This window comes from Aotus nancymaae, unplaced genomic scaffold (assembly GCF_030222135.1).
Source record: "Aotus nancymaae isolate 86718 unplaced genomic scaffold, 86718_ANA_hifiasm-v0.15.2.pri h1tg000032l_0, whole genome shotgun sequence".
NCBI lineage: Eukaryota > Metazoa > Chordata > Mammalia > Primates > Aotidae > Aotus > Aotus nancymaae.
Genome location: NW_026988445.1, coordinates 14,708,137 through 14,721,724, shown reverse-complemented (window position 1 = coordinate 14,721,724; position 13,588 = coordinate 14,708,137). Strand labels below are relative to the sequence as shown.

The following is a 13,588-nucleotide window of genomic DNA, read 5'->3' as shown; positions in this document are numbered from 1 at the left end:
GACAGAGAGACAGAGAGACAGAGAGAGCGACAGAACGAGCGCCAGCTAGAGGGGGAGAACAGAAAGGGTGGGGGGTGAGGCAGCTGGAGAGCCACAGCGATAGAGCCTTGGCGAGCCAGCGCTCTGCTCTAATAGACAGGGCCTCCTGGAGCAGGCCGGGGTGGGGTGGCGGCTGCTTGGGCTGTGTCAGGACGGGATGGCAGGGCCGCCCACGCGGGAGGACCGACGGCGCGCCATGACGCGTGTTTTCTCTTGGCTTGGTTGCGTGCGTTTGCTAGGGTCCTTCCTTTGTTGGCTCCTCCCTGTCCACTTGCTGCGGTGGGCCGCGCGATCTGTAGGGAGACGGGGCCCGAGGCCTGCGTCTCTCTCGTGCCCTCAAGACTGGCGTTTCGGCGAAGTTGGCGGCGATGGGAATGCGGGCGCACAGAAACGGCTTTCCTGGTGGCCCGTGAAGGCAATGTCCTTCTCCCGGGGACAGCAGCCCATGGGGTCTGGAGCAGAGGCCTTGGCTTGCGTCTGTGGAACCCGCTGGCCCTGCCCACCCCTGCCCGCCCCTTCCCCGGGCTTCCGCCTTGGAGGTTTGCGGCGGCGCCGCATGAGTGAATTGCGTGAACTGGGCGTCCCGGGAGCGGGAAGACACCCTGGAAGGCAGGGACCCCGGGCCTGCGCCTCGAGGGTCGTGTCCCGGCCCTCGGTGCCCAGGCTGGAGCCGAGCTCCTGGCGGGCGGCGGCCAGGCCAAAGAGGTGGTATGCTGCTGCCTGGCCGGTGCTGCAGCGGCAGAGCCCCACGAGGAGGTGCTGGGCTGCGGCGGGGTCGCAGGCGGGAGGGAAAAGGGGAGAGGGTCAGGGGGCTCTTGAGAAGCACGGCGACCAGAAATGGAAAGAGGCCGGGAGCGAAAAGCCAAAAGCCTACGGCACCCGGTATTCCCAGGCGGTCTCCCACCCAAGTACTAACCAGGCCCGACCCTGCTTTGCTTCCGAGATCTGACGAGAATCGGGCGCGTTCAGGGTGGTATGGCCGTAGACACCAGCAGCGGCCTTTGGCTGCCCCAAGAGGCCGGCCCAGCCACGCCCGCCCGATGCCCGGCACCACTGCCACCCCGTGGCCGCGGGGCTCGGGTCGGGGACCCCCGAGACGCTCGCCCGCTGCCGGGCTCAGCTGCTCTCCGGGTCTACGCCCCAGCTCCGCCCGCCGCCGGGCTACGCCTTCCTTGGGCCTCACACAGTGCCTCCCGATTTCGCTTGTCTTCGTCTTCACGACGGCCGGGCTCCTTATCCCAACAGAGGTGTTGAGGGACACCCAGACGGCCCCGCTCCCCACCCACCTCCACCACCGCCACCACCACCAACACAACCACCACGAGCAGCCCCACCCCTCCCACACACAAACACACACGCGCCCACTCGCACGAGCACCCACACAGGCACAGACACATACACACAGACAGCTCGAAGGAGAGCAAGCGAGCGAGGGATGGAACGGTAGAAACGGAGTCCCGCAGAGCGACAGCAACACAGAGAGAGACAGAAGGGACAAGGAGGATGGAGACACAGACAGACAGACAGACAGACACAGACATGGGACAGAAAGAGTGCAAGGTGGAGGTGGAAGACAGGAAAGAGAGAAGGTGAGGGAGTCAGAGAGCCGGAGCGCTGGAGCCTTGGAGAGGGAGCACTCTGCCGTGGTAGAGCCGGCTCCCTGGAGCAGGCCGGGTACGGTGCAGGGAGCTTCGGCTGGCCCCGAACAGAGTGGCAGGGCCGCCGGTGCGGGAGGACCGATGGAGCCCTGAGATGAGTTTCTCCGTGGCTGGCTTGGTTGCTTTGGGGGTGCCTTTCGTAGGGTCCTTCCTTTGATGGCTTCTCCCTGTCCTCTCGGTGCGGTGGGCCCCTCCAGATGTGTAGAGCGCACCCGTCCGTCTAGCGGGAGGCGTGGCGCCCAGCGTGCCCACGGGGCCCGCGGCCTGGATCTCTCTGGTGTGCTCGGGCCTGGAGTTTACACGAAGTGGGTGGCCACGGGAATGCAAGCGCACAGGGACGAGATTCCTGGCGGCTGGCCAAAGCGACGTCCTTCTCGCGGAAGAAGAAACCCAGGCGTTCTGGAGCGGAGGTCTCGGCTGGCGTCTGTGGAACCCACTGGCCCGTGCCCGCCCCTTCGCCGGGCTTGGACGCTTGGGGCGGCGGCGCATGAGTGAATTGAACTGCCTGGGCGTCCCGGCAGACAGAAAGCACCCGACAGGGCAGGGAAGCGGCGCCTGCCTGCGGATTCCGAAGTGGGGGTCGGGTCCCGTCCCTCCCGGCCCCGGCGAAAGAGGCGGTATGCTGCTGCCTGTGGGTGCTGCGATGGCGGATCCACCCACTCCCCCCTGACCCCCGCGGAGGTCCCAGGCTGCGGCGGGGTCGCGGACGGGCGGAAAAGGGGGAGCAGAGTCGGGGGCCGCTGGGGAAGCACAGCGACAAAAGACGGACAAAAGAAGGCAGGGAGCGGAAGAGCCAAAAGCCTACAGCACCCGGTATTCCCAGGCGGTCTCCCATCCAAGTACTAACCAGGCCCGACCCTGCTTAGCTTCCGAGATCAGACGAGATCGGGCGCGTTCAGGGTGGTATGGCCGTAGACGCTGGTGTCGGCCTTTGGCCGCCCCAAAAGGGGGCCCACAGCCACGCCCGCCCGACTCCAAGCGTCACCGCCACCCCGGGCCCCACGAGCCGCCAGCCGCGAGCCCGCCAGCCCGCCCTAGCACCCCCGGCCGCCGCGCTGCGCCTTCCGTCGGCCTCTCAGAGCCTCTCGTCGTCGCTGGCGGGGACGACAAGGTATGCTCCGAGCGGTCAGGGTCCTGGGACTTCCTCCGGCCCTCCGCCGCCGCCGCCGCCGCCGCCGCCGCCGAGGGATAGTTTTGGATCCGTCGCCGCCCCTCCGGCAAGGCCCCCTCTTGCCCCTTCCACTCAGAGCCGCCACGGCTGCCCAGGAACGAAGAGCCGGCCCAGCCCCGCGGGTTCTTTTTCTCACGACGCACCCACCACCGTCCCTTGGCCCGCTCGGGGGCCGGGGGGCGGAGCCCTTGCTGTGTCCCGCGCTGGCGCTAGAGCCGGCAGCCTGATCCCGGGAAGAGAGGGGCTGACGCACTCACAGAAGGAGAGCAGAGGAGAGACAGAAAGAAACGGAGGGAGACAGACAGACAGAGAGAGAGGGACAGAGGGACAGAGAGACAGAGAGAGACAGAGAGACAGAGAGACAGAGAGAGCGACAGAACGAGCGCCAGCTAGAGGGGGAGAACAGAAAGGGTGGGGGGTGAGGCAGCTGGAGAGCCACAGCGATAGAGCCTTGGCCAGCCAGCGCTCTGCTCTAATAGACAGGGCCTCCTGGAGCAGGCCGGGGTGGGGTGGCGGCTGCTTGGGCTGTGTCAGGACGGGATGGCAGGGCCGCCCACGCGGGAGGACCGACGGCGCGCCATGACGCGTGTTTTCTCTTGGCTTGGTTGCGTGCGTTTGCTAGGGTCCTTCCTTTGTTGGCTCCTCCCTGTCCACTTGCTGCGGTGGGCCGCGCGATCTGTAGGGAGACGGGGCCCGAGGCCTGCGTCTCTCTCGTGCCCTCAAGACTGGCATTTCGGCGAAGTTGGCGGCGATGGGAATGCGGGCGCACAGAAACGGCTTTCCTGGTGGCCCGTGAAGGCAATGTCCTTCTCCCGGGGACAGCAGCCCATGGGGTCTGGAGCAGAGGCCTTGGCTTGCGTCTGTGGAACCCGCTGGCCCTGCCCACCCCTGCCCGCCCCTTCCCCGGGCTTCCGCCTTGGAGGTTTGCGGCGGCGCCGCATGAGTGAATTGCGTGAACTGGGCGTCCCGGGAGCGGGAAGACACCCTGGAAGGCAGGGACCCCGGGCCTGCGCCTCGAGGGTCGTGTCCCGGCCCTCGGTGCCCAGGCTGGAGCCGAGCTCCTGGCGGGCGGCGGCCAGGCCAAAGAGGTGGTATGCTGCTGCCTGGCCGGTGCTGCAGCGGCAGAGCCCCACGAGGAGGTGCTGGGCTGCGGCGGGGTCGCAGGCGGGAGGGAAAAGGGGAGAGGGTCAGGGGGCTCTTGAGAAGCACGGCGACCAGAAATGGAAAGAGGCCGGGAGCGAAAAGCCAAAAGCCTACGGCACCCGGTATTCCCAGGCGGTCTCCCACCCAAGTACTAACCAGGCCCGACCCTGCTTTGCTTCCGAGATCTGACGAGAATCGGGCGCGTTCAGGGTGGTATGGCCGTAGACACCAGCAGCGGCCTTTGGCTGCCCCAAGAGGCCGGCCCAGCCACGCCCGCCCGATGCCCGGCACCACTGCCACCCCGTGGCCGCGGGGCTCGGGTCGGGGACCCCCGAGACGCTCGCCCGCTGCCGGGCTCAGCTGCTCTCCGGGTCTACGCCCCAGCTCCGCCCGCCGCCGGGCTACGCCTTCCTTGGGCCTCACACAGTGCCTCCCGATTTCGCTTGTCTTCGTCTTCACGACGGCCGGGCTCCTTATCCCAACAGAGGTGTTGAGGGACACCCAGACGGCCCCGCTCCCCACCCACCTCCACCACCGCCACCACCACCAACACAACCACCACGAGCAGCCCCACCCCTCCCACACACAAACACACACGCGCCCACTCGCACGAGCACCCACACAGGCACAGACACATACACACAGACAGCTCGAAGGAGAGCAAGCGAGCGAGGGATGGAACGGTAGAAACGGAGTCCCGCAGAGCGACAGCAACACAGAGAGAGACAGAAGGGACAAGGAGGATGGAGACACAGACAGACAGACAGACAGACACAGACATGGGACAGAAAGAGTGCAAGGTGGAGGTGGAAGACAGGAAAGAGAGAAGGTGAGGGAGTCAGAGAGCCGGAGCGCTGGAGCCTTGGAGAGGGAGCACTCTGCCGTGGTAGAGCCGGCTCCCTGGAGCAGGCCGGGTACGGTGCAGGGAGCTTCGGCTGGCCCCGAACAGAGTGGCAGGGCCGCCGGTGCGGGAGGACCGATGGAGCCCTGAGATGAGTTTCTCCGTGGCTGGCTTGGTTGCTTTGGGGGTGCCTTTCGTAGGGTCCTTCCTTTGATGGCTTCTCCCTGTCCTCTCGGTGCGGTGGGCCCCTCCAGATGTGTAGAGCGCACCCGTCCGTCTAGCGGGAGGCGTGGCGCCCAGCGTGCCCACGGGGCCCGCGGCCTGTATCTCTCTGGTGTGCTCGGGCCTGGAGTTTACACGAAGTGGGTGGCCACGGGAATGCAAGCGCACAGGGACGAGATTCCTGGCGGCTGGCCAAAGCGACGTCCTTCTCGCGGAAGAAGAAACCCAGGCGTTCTGGAGCGGAGGTCTCGGCTGGCGTCTGTGGAACCCACTGGCCCGTGCCCGCCCCTTCGCCGGGCTTGGACGCTTGGGGCGGCGGCGCATGAGTGAATTGAACTGCCTGGGCGTCCCGGCAGACAGAAAGCACCCGACAGGGCAGGGAAGCGGCGCCTGCCTGCGGATTCCGAAGTGGGGGTCGGGTCCCGTCCCTCCCGGCCCCGGCGAAAGAGGCGGTATGCTGCTGCCTGTGGGTGCTGCGATGGCGGATCCACCCACTCCCCCCTGACCCCCGCGGAGGTCCCAGGCTGCGGCGGGGTCGCGGACGGGCGGAAAAGGGGGAGCAGAGTCGGGGGCCGCTGGGGAAGCACAGCGACAAAAGACGGACAAAAGAAGGCAGGGAGCGGAAGAGCCAAAAGCCTACAGCACCCGGTATTCCCAGGCGGTCTCCCATCCAAGTACTAACCAGGCCCGACCCTGCTTAGCTTCCGAGATCAGACGAGATCGGGCGCGTTCAGGGTGGTATGGCCGTAGACGCTGGTGTCGGCCTTTGGCCGCCCCAAAGGCGGCCCACAGCCACGCCCGCCCGACTCCAAGCGTCACCGCCACCCCGGGCCCCACGAGCCGCCAGCCGCGAGCCCGCCAGCCCGCCCTAGCACCCCCGGCCGCCGCGCTGCGCCTTCCGTCGGCCTCTCAGAGCCTCTCGTCGTCGCTGGCGGGGACGACAAGGTATGCTCCGAGCGGTCAGGGTCCTGGGACTTCCTCCGGCCCTCCGCCGCCGCCGCCGCCGCCGCCGCCGCCGCCGAGGGATAGTTTTGGATCCGTCGCCGCCCCTCCGGCAAGGCCCCCTCTTGCCCCTTCCACTCAGAGCCGCCACGGCTGCCCAGGAACGAAGAGCCGGCCCAGCCCCGCGGGTTCTTTTTCTCACGACGCACCCACCACCGTCCCTTGGCCCGCTCGGGGGCTGGGGGGCGGAGCCCTTGCTGTGTCCCGCGCTGGCGCTAGAGCCGGCAGCCTGATCCCGGGAAGAGAGGGGCTGACGCACTCACAGAAGGAGAGCAGAGGAGAGACAGAAAGAAACGGAGGGAGACAGACAGACAGAGAGAGAGGGACAGAGGGACAGAGAGACAGAGAGAGACAGAGAGACAGAGAGACAGAGAGAGCGACAGAACGAGCGCCAGCTAGAGGGGGAGAACAGAAAGGGTGGGGGGTGAGGCAGCTGTAGAGCCACAGCGATAGAGCCTTGGCGAGCCAGCGCTCTGCTCTAATAGACAGGGCCTCCTGGAGCAGGCCGGGGTGGGGTGGCGGCTGCTTGGTCTGTGTCAGGACGGGATGGCAGGGCCGCCCACGCGGGAGGACCGACGGCGCGCCATGACGCGTGTTTTCTCTTGGCTTGGTTGCGTGCGTTTGCTAGGGTCCTTCCTTTGTTGGCTCCTCCCTGTCCACTTGCTGCGGTGGGCCGCGCGATCTGTAGGGAGACGGGGCCCGAGGCCTGCGTCTCTCTCGTGCCCTCAAGACTGGCGTTTCGGCGAAGTTGGCGGCGATGGGAATGCGGGCGCACAGAAACGGCTTTCCTGGTGGCCCGTGAAGGCAATGTCCTTCTCCCGGGGACAGCAGCCCATGGGGTCTGGAGCAGAGGCCTTGGCTTGCGTCTGTGGAACCCGCTGGCCCTGCCCACCCCTGCCCGCCCCTTCCCCGGGCTTCCGCCTTGGAGGTTTGCGGCGGCGCCGCATGAGTGAATTGCGTGAACTGGGCGTCCCGGGAGCGGGAAGACACCCTGGAAGGCAGGGACCCCGGGCCTGCGCCTCGAGGGTCGTGTCCCGGCCCTCGGTGCCCAGGCTGGAGCCGAGCTCCTGGCGGGCGGCGGCCAGGCCAAAGAGGTGGTATGCTGCTGCCTGGCCGGTGCTGCAGCGGCAGAGCCCCACGAGGAGGTGCTGGGCTGCGGCGGGGTCGCAGGCGGGAGGGAAAAGGGGAGAGGGTCAGGGGGCTCTTGAGAAGCACGGCGACCAGAAATGGAAAGAGGCCGGGAGCGAAAAGCCAAAAGCCTACGGCACCCGGTATTCCCAGGCGGTCTCCCACCCAAGTACTAACCAGGCCCGACCCTGCTTTGCTTCCGAGATCTGACGAGAATCGGGCGCGTTCAGGGTGGTATGGCCGTAGACACCAGCAGCGGCCTTTGGCTGCCCCAAGAGGCCGGCCCAGCCACGCCCGCCCGATGCCCGGCACCACTGCCACCCCGTGGCCGCGGGGCTCGGGTCGGGGACCCCCGAGACGCTCGCCCGCTGCCGGGCTCAGCTGCTCTCCGGGTCTACGCCCCAGCTCCGCCCGCCGCCGGGCTACGCCTTCCTTGGGCCTCACACAGTGCCTCCCGATTTCGCTTGTCTTCGTCTTCACGACGGCCGGGCTCCTTATCCCAACAGAGGTGTTGAGGGACACCCAGACGGCCCCGCTCCCCACCCACCTCCACCACCGCCACCACCACCAACACAACCACCACGAGCAGCCCCACCCCTCCCACACACAAACACACACGCGCCCACTCGCACGAGCACCCACACAGGCACAGACACATACACACAGACAGCTCGAAGGAGAGCAAGCGAGCGAGGGATGGAACGGTAGAAACGGAGTCCCGCAGAGCGACAGCAACACAGAGAGAGACAGAAGGGACAAGGAGGATGGAGACACAGACAGACAGACAGACAGACACAGACATGGGACAGAAAGAGTGCAAGGTGGAGGTGGAAGACAGGAAAGAGAGAAGGTGAGGGAGTCAGAGAGCCGGAGCGCTGGAGCCTTGGAGAGGGAGCACTCTGCCGTGGTAGAGCCGGCTCCCTGGAGCAGGCCGGGTACGGTGCAGGGAGCTTCGGCTGGCCCCGAACAGAGTGGCAGGGCCGCCGGTGCGGGAGGACCGATGGAGCCCTGAGATGAGTTTCTCCGTGGCTGGCTTGGTTGCTTTGGGGGTGCCTTTCGTAGGGTCCTTCCTTTGATGGCTTCTCCCTGTCCTCTCGGTGCGGTGGGCCCCTCCAGATGTGTAGAGCGCACCCGTCCGTCTAGCGGGAGGCGTGGCGCCCAGCGTGCCCACGGGGCCCGCGGCCTGGATCTCTCTGGTGTGCTCGGGCCTGGAGTTTACACGAAGTGGGTGGCCACGGGAATGCAAGCGCACAGGGACGAGATTCCTGGCGGCTGGCCAAAGCGACGTCCTTCTCGCGGAAGAAGAAACCCAGGCGTTCTGGAGCGGAGGTCTCGGCTGGCGTCTGTGGAACCCACTGGCCCGTGCCCGCCCCTTCGCCGGGCTTGGACGCTTGGGGCGGCGGCGCATGAGTGAATTGAACTGCCTGGGCGTCCCGGCAGACAGAAAGCACCCGACAGGGCAGGGAAGCGGCGCCTGCCTGCGGATTCCGAAGTGGGGGTCGGGTCCCGTCCCTCCCGGCCCCGGCGAAAGAGGCGGTATGCTGCTGCCTGTGGGTGCTGCGATGGCGGATCCACCCACTCCCCCCTGACCCCCGCGGAGGTCCCAGGCTGCGGCGGGGTCGCGGACGGGCGGAAAAGGGGGAGCAGAGTCGGGGGCCGCTGGGGAAGCACAGCGACAAAAGACGGACAAAAGAAGGCAGGGAGCGGAAGAGCCAAAAGCCTACAGCACCCGGTATTCCCAGGCGGTCTCCCATCCAAGTACTAACCAGGCCCGACCCTGCTTAGCTTCCGAGATCAGACGAGATCGGGCGCGTTCAGGGTGGTATGGCCGTAGACGCTGGTGTCGGCCTTTGGCCGCCCCAAAGGCGGCCCACAGCCACGCCCGCCCGACTCCAAGCGTCACCGCCACCCCGGGCCCCACGAGCCGTCAGCCGCGAGCCCGCCAGCCCGCCCTAGCACCCCCGGCCGCCGCGCTGCGCCTTCCGTCGGCCTCTCAGAGCCTCTCGTCGTCGCTGGCGGGGACGACAAGGTATGCTCCGAGCGGTCAGGGTCCTGGGACTTCCTCCGGCCCTCCGCCGCCGCCGCCGCCGCCGCCGCCGCCGAGGGATAGTTTTGGATCCGTCGCCGCCCCTCCGGCAAGGCCCCCTCTTGCCCCTTCCACTCAGAGCCGCCACGGCTGCCCAGGAACGAAGAGCCGGCCCAGCCCCGCGGGTTCTTTTTCTCACGACGCACCCACCACCGTCCCTTGGCCCGCTCGGGGGCTGGGGGGCGGAGCCCTTGCTGTGTCCCGCGCTGGCGCTAGAGCCGGCAGCCTGATCCCGGGAAGAGAGGGGCTGACGCACTCACAGAAGGAGAGCAGAGGAGAGACAGAAAGAAACGGAGGGAGACAGACAGACAGAGAGAGAGGGACAGAGGGACAGAGAGACAGAGAGAGACAGAGAGACAGAGAGACAGAGAGAGCGACAGAACGAGCGCCAGCTAGAGGGGGAGAACAGAAAGGGTGGGGGGTGAGGCAGCTGTAGAGCCACAGCGATAGAGCCTTGGCGAGCCAGCGCTCTGCTCTAATAGACAGGGCCTCCTGGAGCAGGCCGGGGTGGGGTGGCGGCTGCTTGGGCTGTGTCAGGACGGGATGGCAGGGCCGCCCACGCGGGAGGACCGACGGCGCGCCATGACGCGTGTTTTCTCTTGGCTTGGTTGCGTGCGTTTGCTAGGGTCCTTCCTTTGTTGGCTCCTCCCTGTCCACTTGCTGCGGTGGGCCGCGCGATCTGTAGGGAGACGGGGCCCGAGGCCTGCGTCTCTCTCGTGCCCTCAAGACTGGCGTTTCGGCGAAGTTGGCGGCGATGGGAATGCGGGCGCACAGAAACGGCTTTCCTGGTGGCCCGTGAAGGCAATGTCCTTCTCCCGGGGACAGCAGCCCATGGGGTCTGGAGCAGAGGCCTTGGCTTGCGTCTGTGGAACCCGCTGGCCCTGCCCACCCCTGCCCGCCCCTTCCCCGGGCTTCCGCCTTGGAGGTTTGCGGCGGCGCCGCATGAGTGAATTGCGTGAACTGGGCGTCCCGGGAGCGGGAAGACACCCTGGAAGGCAGGGACCCCGGGCCTGCGCCTCGAGGGTCGTGTCCCGGCCCTCGGTGCCCAGGCTGGAGCCGAGCTCCTGGCGGGCGGCGGCCAGGCCAAAGAGGTGGTATGCTGCTGCCTGGCCGGTGCTGCAGCGGCAGAGCCCCACGAGGAGGTGCTGGGCTGCGGCGGGGTCGCAGGCGGGAGGGAAAAGGGGAGAGGGTCAGGGGGCTCTTGAGAAGCACGGCGACCAGAAATGGAAAGAGGCCGGGAGCGAAAAGCCAAAAGCCTACGGCACCCGGTATTCCCAGGCGGTCTCCCACCCAAGTACTAACCAGGCCCGACCCTGCTTTGCTTCCGAGATCTGACGAGAATCGGGCGCGTTCAGGGTGGTATGGCCGTAGACACCAGCAGCGGCCTTTGGCTGCCCCAAGAGGCCGGCCCAGTCACGCCCGCCCGATGCCCGGCACCACTGCCACCCCGTGGCCGCGGGGCTCGGGTCGGGGACCCCCGAGACGCTCGCCCGCTGCCGGGCTCAGCTGCTCTCCGGGTCTACGCCCCAGCTCCGCCCGCCGCCGGGCTACGCCTTCCTTGGGCCTCACACAGTGCCTCCCGATTTCGCTTGTCTTCGTCTTCACGACGGCCGGGCTCCTTATCCCAACAGAGGTGTTGAGGGACACCCAGACGGCCCCGCTCCCCACCCACCTCCACCACCGCCACCACCACCAACACAACCACCACGAGCAACCCCACCCCTCCCACACACAAACACACACGCGCCCACTCGCACGAGCACCCACACAGGCACAGACACATACACACAGACAGCTCAAAGGAGAGCAAGCGAGCGAGGGATGGAACGGTAGAAACGGAGTCCCGCAGAGCGACAGCGACACAGAGAGAGACAGAAAGGACAAGGAGGATGGAGACACAGACAGACAGACAGACAGACACAGACATGGGACAGAAAGAGTGCAAGGTGGAGGTGGAAGACAGGAAAGAGAGAAGGTGAGGGAGTCAGAGAGCCGGAGCGCTGGAGCCTTGGAGAGGGAGCACTCTGCCGTGGTAGAGCCGGCTCCCTGGAGCAGGCCGGGTACGGTGCAGGGAGCTTCGGCTGGCCCCGAACAGAGTGGCAGGGCCGCCGGTGCGGGAGGACCGATGGAGCCCTGAGATGAGTTTCTCCGTGGCTGGCTTGGTTGCTTTGGGGGTGCCTTTCGTAGGGTCCTTCCTTTGATGGCTTCTCCCTGTCCTCTCGGTGCGGTGGGCCCCTCCAGATGTGTAGAGCGCACCCGTCCGTCTAGCGGGAGGCGTGGCGCCCAGCGTGCCCACGGGGCCCGCGGCCTGGATCTCTCTGGTGTGCTCGGGCCTGGAGTTTACACGAAGTGGGTGGCCACGGGAATGCAAGCGCACAGGGACGAGATTCCTGGCGGCTGGCCAAAGCGACGTCCTTCTCGCGGAAGAAGAAACCCAGGCGTTCTGGAGCGGAGGTCTCGGCTGGCGTCTGTGGAACCCACTGGCCCGTGCCCGCCCCTTCGCCGGGCTTGGACGCTTGGGGCGGCGGCGCATGAGTGAATTGAACTGCCTGGGCGTCCCGGCAGACAGAAAGCACCCGACAGGGCAGGGAAGCGGCGCCTGCCTGCGGATTCCGAAGTGGGGGTCGGGTCCCGTCCCTCCCGGCCCCGGCGAAAGAGGCGGTATGCTGCTGCCTGTGGGTGCTGCGATGGCGGATCCACCCACTCCCCCCTGACCCCCGCGGAGGTCCCAGGCTGCGGCGGGGTCGCGGACGGGCGGAAAAGGGGGAGCAGAGTCGGGGGCCGCTGGGGAAGCACAGCGACAAAAGACGGACAAAAGAAGGCAGGGAGCGGAAGAGCCAAAAGCCTACAGCACCCGGTATTCCCAGGCGGTCTCCCATCCAAGTACTAACCAGGCCCGACCCTGCTTAGCTTCCGAGATCAGACGAGATCGGGCGCGTTCAGGGTGGTATGGCCGTAGACGCTGGCGTCGGCCTTTGGCCGCCCCAAAAGGCGGCCCACAGCCACGCCCGCCCGACTCCAAGCGTCACCGCCACCCCGGGCCCCACGAGCCGCCAGCCGCGAGCCCGCCAGCCCGCCCTAGCACCCCCGGCCGCCGCGCTGCGCCTTCCGTCGGCCTCTCAGAGCCTCTCGTCGTCGCTGGCGGGGACGACAAGGTATGCTCCGAGCGGTCAGGGTCCTGGGACTTCCTCCGGCCCTCCGCCGCCGCCGCCGCCGCCGCCGCCGCTGCCGCCGAGGGATAGTTTTGGATCCGTGGCCGCCCCTCCGGCAAGGCCCCCTCTTGCCCCTTCCACTCAGAGCCGCCACGGCTGCCCAGGAACGAAGAGCCGGCCCAGCCCCGCGGGTTCTTTTTCTCACGACGCACCCACCACCGTCCCTTGGCCCGCTCGGGGGCTGGGGGGCGGAGCCCTTGCTGTGTCCCGCGCTGGCGCTAGAGCCGGCAGCCTGATCCCGGGAAGAGAGGGGCTGACGCACTCACAGAAGGAGAGCAGAGGAGAGACAGAAAGAAACGGAGGGAGACAGACAGACAGAGAGAGAGGGACAGAGGGACAGAGAGACAGAGAGAGACAGAGAGACAGAGAGACAGAGAGAGCGACAGAACGAGCGCCAGCTAGAGGGGGAGAACAGAAAGGGTGGGGGGTGAGGCAGCTGGAGAGCCACAGCGATAGAGCCTTGGCGAGCCAGCGCTCTGCTCTAATAGACAGGGCCTCCTGGAGCAGGCCGGGGTGGGGTGGCGGCTGCTTGGGCTGTGTCAGGACGGGATGGCAGGGCCGCCCACGCGGGAGGACCGACGGCGCGCCATGACGCGTGTTTTCTCTTGGCTTGGTTGCGTGCGTTTGCTAGGGTCCTTCCTTTGTTGGCTCCTCCCTGTCCACTTGCTGCGGTGGGCCGCGCGATCTGTAGGGAGACGGGGCCCGAGGCCTGCGTCTCTCTCGTGCCCTCAAGACTGGCGTTTCGGCGAAGTTGGCGGCGATGGGAATGCGGGCGCACAGAAACGGCTTTCCTGGTGGCCCGTGAAGGCAATGTCCTTCTCCCGGGGACAGCAGCCCATGGGGTCTGGAGCAGAGGCCTTGGCTTGCGTCTGTGGAACCCGCTGGCCCTGCCCACCCCTGCCCGCCCCTTCCCCGGGCTTCCGCCTTGGAGGTTTGCGGCGGCGCCGCATGAGTGAATTGCGTGAACTGGGCGTCCCGGGAGCGGGAAGACACCCTGGAAGGCAGGGACCCCGGGCCTGCGCCTCGAGGGTCGTGTCCCGGCCCTCGGTGCCCAGGCTGGAGCCGAGCTCCTGGCGGGCGGCGGCC

At 67.3% G+C, this 13,588-nt stretch overlaps 8 non-coding genes across 8 annotated transcripts; all 8 read right to left on the bottom strand.

The window, feature by feature from the left end:
• Window positions 1–906: 906 nt before the first annotated feature.
• Window positions 907–1,026, bottom strand: LOC135277592 (5S ribosomal RNA). The gene has a single exon (XR_010345208.1). It is a non-coding gene; the product is annotated as a 5S ribosomal RNA (ribosomal RNA).
• A 1,469-nt stretch (window positions 1,027–2,495) lies between these two features.
• LOC135277704 (5S ribosomal RNA) lies at window positions 2,496–2,614 on the bottom strand. The gene has a single exon (XR_010345306.1). It is a non-coding gene; the product is annotated as a 5S ribosomal RNA (ribosomal RNA).
• A 1,504-nt stretch (window positions 2,615–4,118) lies between these two features.
• On the bottom strand, window positions 4,119–4,238 carry LOC135277591 (5S ribosomal RNA). Its single transcript, XR_010345207.1, has one exon. It is a non-coding gene; the product is annotated as a 5S ribosomal RNA (ribosomal RNA).
• A 1,469-nt stretch (window positions 4,239–5,707) lies between these two features.
• LOC135277703 (5S ribosomal RNA) lies at window positions 5,708–5,826 on the bottom strand. The gene has a single exon (XR_010345305.1). It is a non-coding gene; the product is annotated as a 5S ribosomal RNA (ribosomal RNA).
• Window positions 5,827–7,332: 1,506 nt separating this feature from the next.
• On the bottom strand, window positions 7,333–7,452 carry LOC135277590 (5S ribosomal RNA). Its single transcript, XR_010345206.1, has one exon. It is a non-coding gene; the product is annotated as a 5S ribosomal RNA (ribosomal RNA).
• A 1,469-nt stretch (window positions 7,453–8,921) lies between these two features.
• On the bottom strand, window positions 8,922–9,040 carry LOC135277701 (5S ribosomal RNA). The gene has a single exon (XR_010345303.1). It is a non-coding gene; the product is annotated as a 5S ribosomal RNA (ribosomal RNA).
• Window positions 9,041–10,543: 1,503 nt separating this feature from the next.
• On the bottom strand, window positions 10,544–10,663 carry LOC135277589 (5S ribosomal RNA). The gene has a single exon (XR_010345205.1). It is a non-coding gene; the product is annotated as a 5S ribosomal RNA (ribosomal RNA).
• Window positions 10,664–12,132: 1,469 nt separating this feature from the next.
• On the bottom strand, window positions 12,133–12,251 carry LOC135277700 (5S ribosomal RNA). Its single transcript, XR_010345302.1, has one exon. It is a non-coding gene; the product is annotated as a 5S ribosomal RNA (ribosomal RNA).
• Window positions 12,252–13,588: the final 1,337 nt, after the last annotated feature.